The following is a 4,934-nucleotide window of genomic DNA, read 5'->3' as shown; positions in this document are numbered from 1 at the left end:
TGGCGGGGGTGGGGGGGGGGGGGGGGTGGGGGTGCAGGGTCCTTGCACTCGACATTGTGACCCTGATTGATTCAGCCTTCCAGTGTGAGGCTGGCCAGGCCCACGGGGTGAGAAGCCAGCTCCCTGGGTCTTATCAACCAGACAGGCTGCCGGCTTTGCCCCAGCACCACAGGCCTTCTGGGGAGGGACAGGCTGCCTGTGGGGAGGGAGTGGAATGCTGTGAGCCAGAAGGGGACAGAGGATGTCCTTCCTGTTTCCAAGGGCTCTGGGCCCCACTCCGGCCTCCCTGTCGGACCCACACCTCTGTCTGGCTGCTGGGTACCAAATGGCCTTTGATGCAAGGAAATTGGCTGGCTGGAGCCGAGAGGGTGAGAAGCCAGGCCAAAGGGTAGGGGTCATTCAGCTTCCTGCTCGAGGACAGGATGGGAAGATGGTCAGCTTGGGTCCTCGGCTGGGATAATTCACTCCTGGCTGGTTGTCACGGTGACCTCACCTCTGGGGCCCTCCTGGGGCCGGGAGAAAATGAGTGTCCGTTCTGAGCACAAAAGGTGCTGAAGGTGCCAGTTTCCTGCGGGGAGCCGAGCAGGCCTCACAGGCGTCGCAGAGCCCCAGAGCCCCAGAGTCAGGCCGGGGGTGGGGGGAGCTTCGTGTTCCAAAGGAGAGATGATTCTTTCTTCTAAACAGGAAATGGTGACCCGCAGGCCGGGAGCAGCCCTTAATGACTTGCAGCTTTCCTCCCAAAAGANTGAAGGGAAGTCAGGGAGTTGGGGGGGGAGGGGGGGACGGGGGTTGGGCACCAATTTGCTGAGGGCCTACTGTGTCCCAGTCTCTGGGCCGCCATGTACATCCCAGCCCACGGTAGGTGCGGAGACACCACCGATGGTGAGGGAATAAATGACTTCACACCCCCTGGGGTGGCAGTGGGGGGGGGGGAGGGCACGCCTGGTGAAACCCCTCCCCAGCATCCAGGATGGGGTGTACCAGGCTCTGATTATCCTGGGACACGGGGATGCCTGGCCCGTGCCCCAGTCAGGGCCTAGAGCCAGGCTCTGCCCCCTCGGGGCTCCCCAGCTTCTGCCTCTACAAAATGGGGCGATGGCTGTGCCTTCCTTCCCGGGGACTGGAAACGGGCGTGCGTTCAGTAGGCCTGGAGCACCGCGTGAGCCAGGCCCTGTACCAGGCCCCGGGGGTGGGGGTGGGGGGGCCACAGCGGCAGCGGACAGAGAGTGCCCCCTGCCCTCGTGGCACGGAGGTTCTAGTCGTGGAGACAGAACACAAGCCGCTTTCCTCCTCCGGATAAGGATAAGGCAGGCTGCTGAGACCTGAAGGAAGAGACAGTTCAGGCGAGGAGGGAGTGGCAAGCGCAAAGGCCTAGGGGCTGGAATGAACTTGCCCTCCGCAGAGAAAGACCGGGGGTGGGGGTGGGATGGGTGAGCCGCTTGGGTCCTGGAGAGCATGTGTGCTTCGTGAGGACTTGGGATTTTAGTGGAGCCTCTGGGCCCCCGTGGGCACCTAAGCAGGGAGGGAANGTGGGGAAAAAGTAATGAGGAGGGTCCCTGTGTCCTGACACGGAATAGTCCCTGCTTAGCCACACTGCTACATGAAAAATAACTTGCAGTCCATGCTTCCTTTTGTGGGAAGAAGAGAGGGTGGAAATAAGCCTATTCTTCATTCCTGTTTATATTTGCATCTGGAAACTCTGGATTTACAATAAAATAATTAAAGCATTTCTCTAGGGAGTCTCAGGAGGTGGAATGGGGTGGTCTGAAATAAGAGAGGAGTGGGGCGCCTGGGTGGCTCAGTCGGATGAGCGTCAGACAAGCTCAGGTCATGATCTCACGGTTCATGGGTTCGAGCCCCGCGCCAGGCTCTGTGCTGACAGCTCAGAGCCTGGAGCCTGCTTCAGATTCTGTGTCTCCCTCTCTCTCTGACCCTCCCCTGCTCACGTTCTCTGTCTCTCTCTCTCAGAAATAAATACATTAAAAAAAATTTTTTAATGAAATGAGAGAGGAATAGGGAGATGGTGTTTAGATTTATTATTATTATTATTATTTTAAAGACTTCTTTTTTTTTTCTTTTTTAAGTAATCTCTACCCCCAACATGGAGAACGAACTCATGACCTGGAGAATCAAGTGTGGCATGCTCTACCAACTGAGCCAGGCAGGCCCCCCAGTTTTTTAGGCCCCCCAGTTTTTTAGATGTTTTAAAACGCTTTTTATTTTGAAATAATTTAACCTGACAGAAAAGTACAAACACCAGGAATCTTTCATTCAGATTCTTCAAAATTTTGAACATTTTCTTATACTTGCATCTTCTCTCTGTACACACACACACAGACACGTACCCACACATTATTTATTTCAGAACCATTTGAGAGTAAGTTGTAGACATTGATGCCCCTTGACTGTTAAACATTTAAGCATGGAGGGGCGCCTGGGGGCCTCAGTCGGTTGAGTGTCCGACTCTTGATTTCAGCTCAGGTCATGATCCCAGGGTCACAGGATCGAGCCCTGTGTTGGGCCCCCGCACTGAGCATAGAGCCTGCTTAAAATTCTCTCTCTCTCCCTCTGTCCCTTCCCTGACTCATGCTTTCTCTCTCTCTCTCTCTCTCAAAAAATAAAATTTTTGAGCATGGATATTTAAGGATAAGAACGTTCTCTCATATAACAACTGTTCAATGATCAAAATCGGGAAATTGAGCATTGGTGCAACACTATTATCTAACGTTAGCACGGTCAGAGCCAAGTTTCCGTAACGGTCCCCGTGATGTCTTCGGCAGCACGCTGGGGGTGCCTGAGGGGCGAGGTCCCAGGTCCCAGCTTGTCCTATAACCTTGTTTCCTTTTATTCTGGAATAGCTCTTTTCTTGGTCTTTGGTGATTTTGATGTTTTTGAAGGATTCGGGCCAGCTATTTTGTAGAATGTCCCCCAATTTAGATTTTCCTGATGCTTCCTCATGATGAGTTTATTCTTTTTTTTTTTAGTGTATTTTTGAGAGAGACGGAATGTGAGTGGGGGAAGGGCAGAGAGCGAGCTGGGGCCGTGTGCTTTTGGCCGAACCGCAGAAACGGCGTTGTGTCTTTCTCAGTGCAAGGTATCATGAGGCACATGAGGTCCACTTGTTCCTTTATGGGTGACGTCAACTTTGAGCACTCGGTTAAGGAGGAGTCTGCCCGGTTTCGCGGGGATAAAGCTCCTCTTTTTCCCCTTTTGTGTTTAATCTCTATCCTGTGGGGAGACATTCCAAGACCATGTGAATATCCTGTTACTACCCAAGCTTCCACCCACCGTTGCAGCCCTCACTGGCGATTTTTGCCCAAATCAATGATTACTGTGGTGGTTGCCGAGTGGTGATTTTCTAGCCTCACGGTTCCTTCTATTTTTACTGGTTGGCTTTCTCCCACAGGGCAGAACTTGCCCCCTCTGTCTGGGCCCAAGCTGCTCAGAGCCGTGGGGTTGCCAGAGATGGAGTGGGAAGCAGCAGGGTCTGGCGGGGCCATTCGATCCTCCCCTGGGCTCTTCTTTAAAACGAGTCCAGGAAATAAACTGGCTGTAAAGCTGATCGCCACGCAGTGTCCTGGCAGGCAGGCCCGGGGCCAGGGCCACCTCTGGGCACATCTGGGCCCCATTAGTTACCCCGCAGCTACTCCAGAGTGACGCCTGAGCTGGGGTGGGGGTACTCTGGCAGGCGGGGGTCCAGGTCCTTCTCACTCCTTTTTGCTTTCAAATTGTCAATGCCACACACATCATGGGAGTTTATTCTTTTTTTTTTTTTTTTAAGTTTATGTATTTTTGAGAGAGACAGAATGTGAGTGGGGGAGGAGCAGAGAGCGAGGGAAACATAAAATCTGAAGCAGGCTCCAGGCCCTGAGCTGTTAGCACAGAGCCTGACACGGGGCTCGAACTCACAAACTGAGATCACGACCTGAGCCTAAGTCGGACACTAAAGCGACTGAGCCACCCAAGTGCCCCAGGAGTTTATTCTTTACTTTCAAAAAAAGAAAAGAAAAGAAAAGAAAAGATTAGATATGAGGCTCATTTGCTGTGTGATTAACACACCTTATCCTAATGCCTTTACTGTACTCAGTGTGGTGAAGAGCTCAGTTCCTATCTGTCTAAATTAAAAAATAAATATCTACTTGGGCATGTACTCCGGTCTCACAGGAAAAGCCGAGCTGTGCCCTTGGCCCACAGGTGCTGGCTCCGTCTGCCCTTCACCTCTGCCTCACCCCCTCCCCCACACCCTCACTCCCGCCAGCCTCCCGGGCCTCCTGCCACCTCAGGGCCTTTGCACTTGCCTCTTCTTCTCCCAGGGAGCCACACGCTGAGTCCTGGCAACCCTCCCGGTCCCCTTTGCACTCACTGCCTTCCCCTATTGAGGCTCTTCTCCACAGCACTTGTCACCATCCGACAAACCGCATTTTCACTGTTCACAGTTTCTGGGTTGACTGTCTCCTCACCGGAATGCCAGCTCCCTGGGAGTGGGAATTCTGTGTGCTTTGTTCATGGTCCCATCCCTGATCCCTCATTTCTCTTGTGCAGGAGGTGAACTCGTGGTAAAATCTTGCTGAACGGTGACTACATGTGTGCCCCCAGGAAACAGAGCAGAGTCACCACTCTCACGGGGCACTTTCTACGTGCTGGGCACTGTGCTGAGTGCCTCACATAGATCAACTCATTAAACTTTCACAGCCGGCTCAAGAAAGAGAAAACCAAGACACAGAGAGGTTAAGGAACCGGCCCAGGGTCACACAGCAAATAAGTGGCAGAGTGAGGATTCCAACTCTGACTTCTATTACTGTGGTCATTTTGCCCTCTCTGGCAAAGGTGTAACTGAAAAATTTTAAACTGCAGTGGGACAGTCTAGGTCTTTACCTGCTACCCTGGCCTGCCCAGCCCCCTGGCACAGATGGGCTCATTTTGTCCTAGCCCCA

Source organism: Crocuta crocuta, unplaced genomic scaffold (genome assembly GCF_008692635.1).
Source record: "Crocuta crocuta isolate KB4526 unplaced genomic scaffold, BGI_CrCroc_1.0 scaffold27, whole genome shotgun sequence".
NCBI classification, from domain to species: Eukaryota; Metazoa; Chordata; class Mammalia; order Carnivora; family Hyaenidae; genus Crocuta; species Crocuta crocuta.
This window is presented reverse-complemented; position numbering follows the sequence as displayed.